Source organism: Lontra canadensis, unplaced genomic scaffold (assembly GCF_010015895.1).
Source record: "Lontra canadensis isolate GAN:19392208 unplaced genomic scaffold, GSC_riverotter_1.0 scaffold219, whole genome shotgun sequence".
NCBI lineage: Eukaryota > Metazoa > Chordata > Mammalia > Carnivora > Mustelidae > Lontra > Lontra canadensis.
The window spans coordinates 634,907-649,866 of record NW_022631213.1 but is presented as its reverse complement, the minus strand read 5'-3'; positions in this window follow the sequence as shown (position 1 = coordinate 649,866).

Sequence of the window (14,960 nt, the reverse complement as noted above, 5' to 3'; positions counted from 1 at the left end):
TCCCATCTAACCTCACGGCCTCAGTGCTTACACAATATTCCGTATCCTCCCCCTACATTTCCCAGCTTCCCTTGCAGGTGGGCTGGGGTCATGTGACAGTTCTGACCAATGAGCTGTGGGGAGCGACCACACCCATCCCTCCTGGGCGCAGGCGCAGGCGCAGGTGTTCCTGGGCAGGCATCTCTTACTGTGGCTGCTGCGGACGTCGCCGTTTGAGATGATGGCATATAAGATGGAGGGCACCTGGATCTCCGAATTTCTGGTCGGAGCATTTCCTATGCCGACCGGCTGTGAACTTCGTATGAAGAAGAAATAAGCTTTTTTGTTAAGATGCTGAGATTTCAGGATTTATTTGTTTGTAAGTTCTAGCTTTTCCTGTTCTGACTAATGTATCATCAGGCAACTGCCAAATTTATATCTCTCTCTCAGCCACCAAACCTCCTTCTGTGCTCCCTGCTCGTTACTCAGAATCATCCATGGTGGAAGCCGTAGCCTCTCCTAAATGTGTTCCCCTCCCACGTCCCCCATTTTGGTGATCCAGCAGCCTCCCGAGCCAAAAACCCCGCCCCTTACCCTGCACCTCGCTTCGCACCTCAGGTCGATGGCTCAGTCTCCACCATTCTCCCTGCAGCATCTGGACTTAATGCCCTCACCACCTGTCGCCCTGGACGGTGGACACAGCCCCCTGGAGCTCCCCCAGCTTCCAGCCTTCATCTTGGTTCCTTAAGCATGTTGCTCTCTGCCTTCTGGCTCATGTCCTTCCTGGGAGAAATCTGCCATCATCCTGATCTTTGTCCTTTCATATATAGAGTCACTTTCCTCTGGCTGCTTTGAAGGTTTTATCACTGGTTTTAAGCAATTTGATCATGACCTGGCTTGGTATGGGATTTCTTCGTGTTTCTTGTGCTTGGGTTTTGAGGAGCTTCTGGGACCTGTGGGTTTTTACAGTTTTCATATTTGGGAAGTTGTTGGCCATTATTTCTTCAAAACTGTTTCTGTCCTGTCCTCTATCTTCTCTCCTTTGGGGACTTCTATACACATGTATTAGGTGTCAGAGTTGTCCAGTAATTTAGTGATGCCCTATTCTTTCATTTTGGGTCTTTTTTCTCTTTGTGTTTCATTTTGTATGTTATTACTTTGTCTTCAAGTTCACTAACCATTTTTTCCTGCGGTATCCAGCTGCTGTTAATTGTTTCTCGTGCATTTTTTATCTCAGTACGTAGCTTTCATCTCTAGAGGTCTGAGTGGGTCTTTTTCATACCTTCAATGTCTCTAGTTAAATGGTCATTTTCCTCTGGCTTCTTGAACATGTGGAATACAGTTAAAATAACTGGATATCCTTGTCTACTGATGCCATGTCATTTATGGGTTGGTTTCAATTGATTGATTGATGTTCTCATTATGGGCCACATATTCTTCCTTCATTGTGTACCTGATCATCCTTTTTAAGAAGATTTATTTATTTATTTTAGAGAGCAAGAGAGTGAATGTGGGGAGGGGCAGAGGGAGAAGGAGAGAGAGAATCCTCAAGCAGACTTCCTACTGAGTGTGGAGCTCAGTCCCAGGACCCTGAGATTATGACCTGAGCCGAAATCAAGAGTTGTCGGCTTGATCAACTGAACCACTCAGGACTTCATGTCAGATGCCAGGTATTAGGAATTTTATCTCATAGGGTGCTGGTTATTTTTGTATACATATAAATATTCTTGAGATTTGTCTGGAAAGGTGGTTAAGTGACTTGGAAATGGTTCAATTCTTTTAGGTCTTGCTTTCAACCTGTGTTAGGGAGGACCAGAGTGGCCTTTAGGGCTCTTTCTGCCCCACTATGAGGAAAACCTCTAGGCTTCCTGCTCTGGCTGGTGGAGTATGCATAATCCTGGGATCATTCCTTCTAAGCAGCTTCAGTGTGGTTCCTGCTGGAACCTCATTTCTCTGCAGCTGACCTCTGGAGGGAGGATTCTTTGGGATTCTCTCTATGTAGCCATCTCCTCTCTGACTTGTGAACTGTACCCACCTCGGCCTCTCTGTCTCCCCAAACATAGGAAACTCCAGGCTCTGCCTGGGTCCTCTCTCCTCAGGCCAGAGCCTGGAAGCTCTCTCTGGACTTTTGGGGGACAATTGCTGGGCTCTCCTTGTTTGTTCTCACTTCTCAGGGACCACTGTTATTTGTTGCTTGATGTCCAATGTTTGAGAAACAGGGTTTCATGTATTTCATGCATTTTATTGCTGCTCCAGACAGGAGGGTAAATCTGGGCCCTGCCACTTCATTTTGGTTGGAAGTGGAAGTTTCCTCCCGTCTTCCTAAGATGCAGACAGGCCCAGGCTGTTTCCTGCTCATTTTTGTCAGAGGTTCCTGGGTGATGTTGGCCTAATACAGGAAGGGCTAATTCAGTCCCAGGCACTACTCTGAGTAAACATGCGTCAGGTTGTTTTCATCTTTGCAACGACTGTGTGAGGAGAGCTCTCATTTTGTTGCCACTTCACAGATGGAGACACTGAGGTTCAGAGAGGTTAAATAACTTGCTCAGGGGCACACAGCCAGGAGGTGGTGCAGCTGGGATTGGAACCCAGGCGGCCCAGCTCTGGTGCTTGCCCTTAGCCTCCAATCTGTACTGCTTCTCTAAAAACCTGATGTTCTTTTCTCCTTTCAGTTTTTTCTTGAGCACTGCCACATGCCCACGTTCGCTGCTAGTTACCAGAGATGTGGAGCAACTAGCTGGAAGAAATAGTTATGAACCAAGGGGGAAATGGAGGGGAGGTCCATGCCCAGAGCTCAGGGGCTTTGAGTCCATTTCCTGAAGGAGTAGCCCCTGAGCCTGTCCCAGAAGGATGAGAGGTCTGTAAGCTGGAAACAGGAAAGACTGTTCCAGGGATGAACAAAGGGATAGAGGTGATAAATAACATGATATTTGGGAGGAGGAGCCAAGTGGGGACATTGGGAAGATGGGGATGAGCACTGTAAGGGTAAGATGAATCTGGAGAAGTGGGGAAGGGTCAGGGGAGGAGGGCCTTGTAGGGTCTGGCAAATGGCCTGGACTTTCTTCTGAAGAGGGAGTGACCTGTTCAGAACTGCAGAGTGGGATGGCCATTCTATGGATGATGGTTTAGAAGGGCCTGGCCTGGAGGCTAGGAGACCTGTGTGGAGGCCACTGCCTTGTGCCTGGTGAGGGGTGAGCACCTGGAGAAAAGTGAGGAGCTGGAGCGGAAAGATTTGGTTGGATGCAGAGGGTAGGTGAGGGGAAACAGTAGTGGCTGAGGCTGGCTTGGATGACTGCATGGTGGAACTGCTGGAAGGGAAGAGTGACAACTTGTGTTTCTCGGTTATATCACTATAAGAAGCAGGCATGCATGCTACTTACCACTTACCCCTTCCCTCTGGCTGGGATGCAGATGTGATGGCAGGAGCTGGAGGAGCCATCTTGAACTCAGAGGCTAGAGCCAAGGTCAAGGAATGGCAGGGCCACATTACAGCCTAGGAGCCCTCCAGCTCTGGACTGTTTGTGTGGGAGAACCCAACTTCTGCCTTCAAGCCATTATATTTTACAGTCTCTGTAACAGCAGCTTAGCTTGTTCTTGAACTAATGTACCTATATTCTGCCGATTCTCCATCATGCTGTTTTGACTTTCCTACCCTTATCTTAACCTTTCCCTATATCGGTCCCGGTACCAGGGATGCCATTCCTTCTGCCACCTCCACCTGCACTTGCTCGGACAATGGGCACCATCAAGTCAAGATTCTACCTTGGTATTTCTTTATCTGGGACAAGCGTTTTCTTGACTACTTCTGTATCCAGGACCACAAGCTTCTCAGGGGCTGGCCATGTCTCATTCCTCTTTGTGTGGCCAGTGCCTCCTTCTAGGGGAAACTATATCAATGCATGGTGGCAGAATGGTTCTGAGAAGTGAGTGTGGAGAGCACATCATGGGGCTGTTAGGAAATTCAGTGAGCCCACTGTGATAGTTAAGTAGGCTAGGTTTTGCTGTGTAACAAACAACTGCAAATCCTCAGGGGTTTAAAACCACAAAGATTTTGTGCCTTGCTTGTAGGTCACGGGGAGAGGGTGCTGCTTCTATCACAGTTACTCAGGGACCACAGATGCTGGAGGCTCACTCCTCATCTGCATACAGGCTTTCTTAGCAGGAAAGGAGCACGTGCAAAATTTGCATACCAACTCTTAGATGCTTCCACCTGAAAGTGATGCAATCCTTTCTGCTCATAGGGCATCGGCCAGAGAAGGTTCCAGGACCCTATATTACTCCAAGGGGATGAGGATTTATAATCCTGTGTACCCAGTAGGAGAAGAGAACTGGACACATTGGTTAGCGGTGGTGATGTCTGCCACCGTCGGTTATGTAACAGGTCTGGTACAATATTGAGAACATAGTACAGTGATCAACCAGGGTGTGATTTTGCTCCCTAGCCATTCATTGTTCAACACATATTTCACTGTATAGCATGGTGAAAGACAGATAATATTCCTTGTCTCATGGAGCTCATGGTCATGTGGGGGAAGAGGGGCAGACATTTCTCAAATCACACTCATATATAAGTAATTACAGTTTGTAGTAAGTCCTCTGAAAGCAAAGAACAGGGTCCCATGGAAGAGAATAATGGTGTGTGTGTGTGTGTGTGTGTGTGTGCGTGCCTTTATTAGAATGGAGAGTCAGGTAAGTCCTCTCTGAGGAGGCTGCCTTGGAGAGGAGACTCAAGAGAAAGGAAGTCAGGGGACAAGGGTGTGGGAAGAACTTTCTGGGCAAAGGGAATAGCATGTGCAAAGGCACTGAGGTGGGAAGTGGGTGTGGCGAGGAGGCTGAGTCTGGTGCAGAGTGACTTGGGAGGATAATGAAAGAAGTGAGGCTAGAGAGGCCCAGGACCTGGTAGCATGCAGCCAGGAGGCTTCTGGAAAGATTTAACCAGGATGGGGCCTGACATGCACCTTCGATGACTTCTGAAATGTTTGCACATCCAGGGCTTAGGCCACAGCTTCCTTTGCTTCTCTAACTGACCCTCCCCCGCAACCTCCCTGCCAGTGGCTCTCATCAGGTCCTGTGGCTTTGACTTCCAGATTTGCATTTTTAGCTCTGTTCTTGCACCTGAACTCTACCCATGTGGCCCCCTGCCTACTCCTCAGCTCTGCCAGTGTAAAGGAGGGAAAAGTTTTCCTCCACCCTCTTACGGTCCCTGGCTGGGTCTGAAAATTAAAACAAAGACGTATTAACAGAAGAAAAGTATGCAGACTTAATGTAAGTTTTATATGATGCAGGAGTCTTTGTAAAGAAATGAAGTCCTGGGTGCCTGGGTGGCTCAGTCAATTAAGTGTCTGCCTTCAGCTCAGGTCATGATCCCAGTGTCCTGGGATTGAGCCCTGCATCAGGCTCCCTGCTCAGCAGGGAGTCTGCTTCACCCTCTTCCTCTTCTGTGTTCGCCCTCCCTCTCTCTCTGTTTCTCAAATACATAAATGAAATCTTAAAAAAGGAAATGAAGACCCAAAAAGAAGTCAGACCTGAGTATTTTTATGCTAGGTTTGATGAAGAGTGGGCAGTCCTGGAGAGATAGGATGGGTTAGAGTGTGTGAGGGAAGTGTGGCAAACAACGGGAACATAACACGCCTGTTTGTTGGGATTCTTCTCTCACTGCTTTGTCTTCACAGATAAGGAAGCTCCTTTCCTCCAGGTGTAGGGAGGCTGCCTCTTACCTGAAGCTTTTATGACCTGTTCACGGGAGAAAGCTGTTTCCTCAAACCCATTCAGTTTAAAACCTCCAAGAGGCCATGGTGCCATATTTTAGGATACTGTGTCCTGAACCCCCTTACCAGACACCTCCACCTTAGTGTGGGTGGATCCAGACTTTTGAACACCCATCAACCTGCTCCTCCCTCCTCTGCCCTCTCAATAAAAGACCCCACCATCCTCATGGATGGATAAACACTGGGAAGGAAGCCTTGGGCTAAACCTTGACCCCTAATCCCCATCCTTCATCCAGTATGTCAGCAGATCCTGTTGGCTGGCCTTTAGGATGTCTCCGAGTCTAGCTGCTTCTTGCTGGGTGCAAACCTCCATGATCCTTGGGATGGGTCATTTAGACTCCCTCGTAAGTGGCCCTCGGGGTCAGATCTTGACCACTTACTTTGTTCCCCAAGCTGCGGCCAGAGGGGTGTTGGGAAAATATAAGTCGGATTTTTTTCCCACTCTTGCTTAAAACCCTCCAGGTGTCCCGCCTCAGAACTCTGGCCAAGCCTGGGAGACTCAGGAGGTGAGCGTCGTTGCTTCTCCTGCCCCATCTTCTCCCTCCCTTCCTTCTTTTCTCCCTTCCTCCCTCGCTTTCCTCTTTCCCTCCCTTTTTTCACTCTTCCCAGTGCTTCAGGTACTGGTCTTCCACCATGGAACTTTCTTCTTCCTAATAATGGTGAGCTCCACTGAACTGAGTGTCTTCACGGAGACATATTTCCACATTGCCCCTCAACATCACATCCATCACTACCGGCCAGCCCACTTCATTTTTCCTCATGGACCTCATCCCTCCCGGGCATCACACAATACCCTGATTTTGTCTCTTTCCCAGGGGAGAACAAAAGCACTGAGTGGGCAGGGACTCTACTCTGTTTTCTATGAAATTTCTAATGCATGAAAGAGTGCCCAACACATGGAAGATGTTCTAGAAATACCTGTTGAATGAATGAATGTCGGGAATGACCTTGGAATTCAAGGGACTGCTGCAGGAACAGAGACCTTGTTTTGTTTTATCCAAGAAGAGGCAGGGTTGCATGGAATTTGGGTTTTCAGAGTTGGGGAACTAATGGCTTTGGAACAGGCTTCATTTGCTTTCCCCTCATCCCAGGCTGGGCCCTGCGGTTACAAACAAACAAGAGCCCACCCCTATTTGTTCTCAGAGGAAACTATAAAGTCACCACAAATTGGGCATGTGGCTGTTGCAGTTTACGAGGTTAAGTGTGCTAAGCTGTGTAAATTGGGAGCATTTCTAGCCTGGCTGTGCCCTCAAAGCATTAGAGAACCATTTTCCCTAAATGCGTGTTTGGGGAACTCAGCTAAACTGTAGCTTTCCCCAACGTAGTGTCATGTTGAAGTTGAATAATCCAACTATGGGAAATCTATGTGCAGTTACTATGACTGCCTTGCCTGGGCCGAGAAACCTGGCCTCATTCATTCATTCATTCATTCATCTGTTCAACAAGTCCATATTGAGTGCCTCCTTTGGGCCAGGCACCAGACACCAGAGTGGACAAGGCCAACACAGACTCCAAGGACAGGGTGAATATTCCTGCTGTGGGAACTGCTTGCGCCTGGGGCTGGGAGGAAGAAAGGGTACTCTCTGTGGATCAGGAGGCTGTGGGTCAGGGAAGTGAAGAGACCTGGAGATCTGGGGAGGGGGTAGGTTGTAGGAATCAGGCCTTGACTTTATGAAATCAGACAAGGGCCATGAGGGTAGGATTTAAGAGTTTTGTTATCCCCAAGAGTCACTGCTTCTGGTGGGCACGTCACATCACCTCAGGACTCTTTTCATGGTCTCCCAAGCCTGCAGTAACATTCTCGGGCCTTCCAGGTACACACGGGTGCGGGGAGAGGGGGGAAAAATAGAGAATGTGGTTACCAGACAACAAGAGGTGACTGGAACAGCAAATGTTAGAGGGGTGGATGCAGGCAAGAGTGACAAATGGATATACAGGACACCCAGAAATGCTTCATAAAATAGGTAACTATCCTTTCAAAGGAATGAATGAAGGGAAAAGCTTTAGAGTGTCCAACATAAAGAGGGTACTGGAAGCCTGGGTGTTAGGGAGCTCCAAAGCTGTAGGGAGACCTCAGGTCATTTGCACATACAGCCCCATGAGCTAGATCAGAGTTTCTCAGTAGCAGCATTATTGAAATTTTGGGCTGGATTATTTTTTTGTTGGGGTAGGGACTGTCCTGTGTGTTGTAGAATGTTCAGCAACAACCTTGGCCTCTACCCAAGAGATACCCATAGCACAACCTCCAGTCGTGACCACCAGAAATGTCTCCTGAGGGACCAAAGTTGTCCAGGTCCAGAAATAAAGGTCTAGGGGAAAAAGGAAACAAACTGCAGGCACTCATTGTAGGGAGTTGTAATTGAGACGCTGTGAAAAACCAGGGCTTTTAAGGGCTGCACTTGGGTGAAAGGATAGAGGGGGGAAAAAAAATCCATCCAGTGGCAAAGAGAAATGGTAAAAATAATTGTCTATTTCTGCATGTCTGCATTGTCTATTTCTACGAAGGGTAGAAAGAAAAGACTTTACATTTGTAAACCTACACAGGGGTATAGGGCAAACATTTGCTTTATCTATGTGTTCCAGGAAACTCCCAAGTGGTGAAATTAACCCCAAGTATGTTGGTAGTACCTGGGACACCTAATAGAAGCAAAAGCAAATTCTCCAGGGACAGACACACCCTCAACTCCTGCTGTACAGGATTCTGAGGGCTAGAGCTCAACCAAGCTTGAGTTTATAATACAAAATTACAAAGCACATGAGGAATCTCACGAGTGAGTCAATGAAAATAACAAATGGTAGAATTAGCCTTCAAAACTTAAGATATTGGGATGATCAGATTCAGGATTTTTTTTTAAAGATTTTTATTTAATTATTTGACAGACAGAGATCACAAGCAGGCAGAGAGGCAGGCAGAGAGAGAAGGAGGGGAAGCAGGCTCCCCGCTGAGCAGAGAACCCAATGTGGGGCTCAATCCCAGGACCCTGGGATCACGACCCGAGCCAAAGGCAGAGGCTTTAACCCACTGAGCCACCCAGGCACCCCCAGATTCAGGATATTAAAAAAAAAGAAGAAGAAGCTTGTTTAAAATGTTTAGAGAGGGGCGCCTGGGTAGCTTAGTGGGTTAAAGCTTCTGCCTTCAGCTCAGGTCATGATCCCAGGGTCCTGGGATTGAGCCCCGCATTGGGCTTTCTGCTCAGCAGGGAGCCTGCTTCCTCCTCTCTCTCCCTGCCTGCCTGTCTGACTACTTGTAATCTCTGTCTATCAAATAAATAAATAAATAAATAAATAAATAAATAAATAAATAAATAAAAATATTTAAAAAAAAATAAAATGTTTAGAGAAATAAAGATGCTACCAGGAAAACCAGGCAAATACAACATTGAACAAAGACTCATAAGTGAAAGTGGTAATGCTGAAATGTAAACCCAATGTTTGGTTAAACAACAGATTAGATACCATTGAAGAGATAGTTAGTGAACTGGGAAAACGATTTGAAGAAATTTTTGGCCATAATGCAGCACACAGAAAATATGAACAAGTGGGAAAAAGACACAGGCTATAGAATGAGGAATTTAACAAATATCGTCTAGGAATTCCTGCAGAGACAGTTGAGAGAATTGGGGAAGACATATTTAACAAATATGTTGATTAGGGATTTTCCAGAAATGATTAAAACAAACAAACAAACAAACAAACACTGGGAAGGAAGCATGAAGAATTCAAGCATAGTAAATAAGGAGAAACCCAGACCTAGAAATGTTGTAGTACAACTGCAGAACTCCAAAGAGAAGACCTTAAAAGCATCCAGATAGGAAAAGTCAGGTCACAAATGGCCCAGGGTGGAACTGTGGGGTGTGAACACTTGGCCTTAGGTCCCTCAGAGATTACCTTGGGGAAGGGTACCTCGGGAGAAATGCTGGACTGCCGCCATCATGAAGGGGTGAGGTCTCAGATCCTTATGGTTCTAATAGTAAAAGAAATATAATCTCAGTATCCCCTTAGCCAGGGCCTGGTGGTTGCATAGCCCAGGATGTGGGTGTGTGTGTGGGGCACACTCAGTCATCTCTGGGCAGGGGCCTGGCCTGTAGGCTGCAGGAGAACGGAGAGGGCCACCTATGGAACACTGCCTGGACACAGCCCAGAGAGGACAGCAAACAGGAGGACTATGAGTTGGGGTTATCTGAAGTGGCTCTGGGAATTGACTGCCCTGCCACCAGGCTTGTTTGGGGCCAGTGTCCTCAAGGGACTCTGGAGGATGAGGGTGGGGCGTGGGGGAGTGGGGTTGGGGTGGAGAGAGTGAAGGGGTGTGGGGTTGGGTGGTGTTCATCTTGCCAACCCACAAAGGCATAGTGGAGGAAGCATGAGAATGGTGGTTGGGGGAAAGGTGGGGGGGGGTGCCGGAAACCGGGGGAGGTAGAGAGGCTCAGAAGATTGAGGGGAAACCCAGGGACTACCTCTATTTCTTCTACACACACACACAAACACACACATACCTCTTCTCTATTCTTGCTATGAATTTCTCACCAAACAAGCTTCATTAATCGTCTAATAACCAGATTAATTAAGAACGTTGAAAGTAAACAGCAAGAAGGTAATTTGCTTCTGATTACTGTGTAATTGTAGGAGGATGAACTCATTTGCATATGCAAAGAAGGCTCCCTACACAGTGAATGACAATAGAGAGAAGGTAGCTGAGTATCAGACCTACACCCTCCATCTCTCTCCACGGCTTCCTGCCTCCTCCACCCCCTCCTAAGCCTTTCTAGGAAGCTGAGAGACCAACCCTACCAATCAGGACCCCTACTCCCCAAGCCCACTGGCTCAGGCCGCTCCTGCAGCTCCTTTCCCTCTCAACTCAGATTTCCTTAATTTCAAAATGGGCTCGCACGCCCGCACTCTGCAGTGTTTAAAACGACTACAACTAAGAGCAATCGAGGGAGAGCGTTTTATAAATTTCAGAGCGCTGGGTCAAATCTTGCTGGGCATTATTTTTTACCTGACCCCGGGATGGGTTGAGTGCGTATCTTCAAAGGCCCCTTAGAATCCTGCCTCATCCAGGAAGCCTTCCTGGATTGTGCCCTTCCCAGGAACTGGCTTTCCTCTGGGGCCTCAAAATGCTAGTTTCTCTAGAAGCTCTGGCCAACAACTCCCGCTAAATCCCCAGTACCCTGGGGGCTGGAGAGGAGTAAGAACCCCCAGAGTACCCTCTCCCCCATTGAGGCTAAACTCAGGCTTGGGGGTACCCCATGCTGCGGTGTCTCTGGTCTCTCAGAGCCTCAGATGCCAAATTGTCTTCTGATGGCGCCCCCGTCTCTCCTGAACTCAATTTGCGTTTTCAAAGCAGCTAATAGACGCATTAAAAAATCCATTTTCACTCGGTATTGAATCTGACTGGAGCAAGATCAATGCGCAGAGGCCCCCCTCCTCCCTCCTTCTCTCCCCCACCCCGCCCCCGCATCGCCATGGAGACCGTGTTAGCCACCGCACCCTGCTCTGCTCCAGCCCGCCCCTCTGCTCCCACACATCCAGCGCCCAGGCCCCACCCCCGCTGTCGTGGCTCCTCCACACTCGGCGCGGGTTAGTTCACCTGCACCCACCACACAACCTCTTCCGAGTGTGTGTGTGTGTGTGTGTGTGTGTGTGTGTGTGTATGTGTCTGCAAGAGGCCGGTGATTCATCAACTGAACCGCACCCCAAAACTTGATTTCAACCTGCCACCAGCTGCGATAATTGCCTAGCCCTAGGAACCCGGCAGCCTTGCCTCTGAGAGTCTGCAACCATCTTGTGGAAGGTTCCCATTCAGCCGGCCCCCTCTGGCTCTGAGACCTTGGGCAGACCACTTCCCCCTCTGGTCCTCATTCATTTCCTCCTCCATAAGAGCAATACTGATTCCTTCCGTGCAAGGTTGGGGTGAGGGTGAGGATAAGGAGGAACCGTGCTTGTGATGGCAGACTGATAGACTTTCAACCCTGAGCTGCTTTGGGGAGACATGCTGTGCCTGTTTACACGCACAAGGGGGGAAGTCCCACAGCAGCATTGGGGGTCCCCCAGACTGTGATCCCGAGCTCTTTCTACTGTAGTCTGTGGCCTGTTGCCCACCGGACAATGGTGTGCCCTTTCATATGCGTGGATTGCTCAGTGATGAAAGGGGGACCCACATTATACCATGGTGGATGTTGGAAAATAGGCCAGCTAGCTTGGCTGTTTGGGTCTGAATCCTGTCTTCCCCATTTAAAGCCTGTGTGATCTTGGGAATGTTCACATCTCCGTGTGTTGGCTCATGGGGAAATGACCAGAATAATTGTACTGACCTTATAGTGCTGTTGTAGGGAATAACCGATCCAACTACAGAAAGTTTTAGAACGGGGTGAGTTTTCAAGAAGTGTCAGATTGGATTCTTCAAACCTCAGGCCATGGGTTTTATAGCGAAGAGGGCCCTGTCCCTAGCCCTGTCTCTCCTTTTCTCTCCTCTGAGAGCTGCCCCAGCCCCCGATCACCCGGCCTTCTACAAAAGTCTCTGGTGGTTTCCTTCTGTGTTTAGTCTTTGGGGATTAGGACACCTGTGTGGGCACAGAGATCCCCTCTTGTTACTAGTCCGTGGCCACACCCCAGCCTATGGCCTCCCCAACCCTCAGCTCCTGTGTTCCCTCATTTCTGCCCGAAAGCCCTCTTGCAGCATCTGATGCCTCTTGCCTCTGCTCTGGTCTCCAGAGAGACCCTTAGTGGACAAGTGGGACTGGGAGGCAGGATGATGGGGCTGGCTTGGGTTTTGGACCAAATAGATTCTGGAACTGGAGGGACCTGGGGTGTTCTGATCAGTGCTCCTGGTGACAGCGGCTCCTTACTAGCAAGCTCCATTGATTTTGCGGGGCTCAGCCTGGTATGGCAACAGCATGGTTTCCCTTTGGGAAAAAAGTGCCTTTGAAGGCTTAGAAAGGTTTTCAGGTCTCAGGGTCTCCCCAGGAGGTCCAGAGCTCCCTCAGGCTTTCATCTCAGTGAGTGGGCCCTCCAGGCCTTGTCTCAACAGAAAGATCAATGCCTTTAAACACACACACACACACACACCCCTCATCTCACCTGGGTGAGTCTCCCCTCTGCCCCTGGTTACCTGTTCTCCAGTGTACTTCTTCCCTCTCATGCCCATCATGGGACTAGGCTATCTGGGGCAGGGTGGGAGGGGGACACAAAGGTGTTGAGATGGACAGAGGGGCCTCAGGTTCTCAGTGGTTTCCACTGGAGGAGCAGGGAGTTGCTGGCCTGTGTGAAATAGATATTTAAACACTCAGTGATTCTAATGAATCTGAGGTCCTGGCTTTAAGGCCTGGCTCAACTCTTGAGTCAGCTAGTTCACTTCCCCGGGTCCGTTTTTCTACCAGTAAAGGGAGATGCAAGTAACAGCATTAGTACTAATGATTGCTGCTGGGCTCAGCTGGTTACTCATTTTTCCTTGGCTCCCAAGGACATGATCCCAGGGTCTTAGGATTGAGTCCCACATCAGGCTCCCTGATCAGCAGGGAGTCAACTTCTCTCCCCCTCCCCTAGCTCATGCACATTCTCTCTGTCTCTCAAATAAATAAATAAAATCATTAAAAAAATGATCAGTGCCTTGAAGGGTCATTGCAAGGACCAAACGAGGTCCAGGAAACTCTTGTAAGCTGGGTAGGTCTTCCCTCCTGGCTCGAGGGAGGGCAGACCTGGGTATCCCTCTCTTGTATGTCTGCAGAACCCAGCCAGCACCAAGTGTTTAATGAATGTGGGTGGATTTCAAGAATCAGAGGCTCCAGGAAACCCAGGCCTGAACTCGTGTGGGAAATGGAGAGTCTAAGATTTTCACCCAGAGGAAAGGGTGGTAGAGAGGGAAGTGGGGCAAGAGGACATTAAAATATCACAGCTTTCATACAAATAAAAAAAACATGTATGAAGGACTTAGTAGAAACCAGTAAGACGTTACAACTGGTTCAAAGGAGGACCCAAGATCCATATATGGGACACCAGGAAATGAATTTACAAATAGTTGAGAAACTGGTCAATAACCATAAGTCAATAATCATTTGTGCCCCTACCAGACAAAAGTCATTTGCATCTCTATGGAAAAGAATCACCTGCTTTACTATCATGTGTACAACTTACAGAGATGTACACACTGCTCCAAGGCAATGAAAGGTAGAGGACCCTATAGGATCATAACCCCAGGCTGTACAATTTACCATTTTTTATGGGCCAGAATGAGAGGTAGATGGAGGAAGGGCCCAAGGGTGGGGCCAAGGACTCATCAAAGATATACAGTTCACCCCCTTTCAGGTTTCTGGGGCTTTCCTGGGTCGTAGGGCTCTTGTGGAGAGAGCCTAAGCCCCTGGGAGCCCAAGCGTACATCACTCTTTCTTTTTATTAGTTTTAAAATTGCGATAAAACAGACTTACAGTCAAGTGCACAAATCTGAAGTCTAGAGCTGAGGAGGGGAGGGGCAAAAAAAGTCTACAGCCTGATGAATTTTTATGCATGTATACGCCCATATCACTATATCATTATTCAAATGAAATCATAGAACATTTCCAGAACTTCAGAGGGGTCCCTTGTGCACCCTTCTAGCCAATAACAAACCTCTGGTATTCCGTTACCATAGGTTAATTTTGCTTGGTTTTGAACTTCAAATGAATGGAAATTGTACTGTATGTACTCTTCTGTGTCTGTGTTATTCAAATCAGCATAATACCTATGAGACCCATCCCTGTCATCATAGACATCAGAAATTTGTTCCTTTTCTTTGCCATGTAGTACTCATCGAATGATTATACCACAACTATAATCTTGGGATCGAGCCCTGCATGGGGCTCCCTGCTCAGTGGGAAGTCTGCTTCTTCCTTTCCCTCTGTACTTCCTCCCTGCTCATGCTTTCTCTCTCTCTCTCTCCCCCTCCCACCCCAAATAAATAAATAAATAAAATCTTAAAAAAAAAACAAATTAAATTTTGTACATATGGGAGGCCCATAAAAATATGAGCCCCAAGGACAAGTCGGGCAGTTGATGCTTATATACTGTTCTGAGCTAAGGAATGGGATAGGGCCCTGGGGCTTCAAAGGGGAGGAGGGTAATTCACAGGGCAATAAGAAAAGCAGATGTTTGGTAATTAGATGTTTACCCTGCCATAAAGGTAGGTCCTTCAGGTGAAAGTTATCTCTGGTAATAGCTCTCTATCTGAGTCAGGCTCCCTAT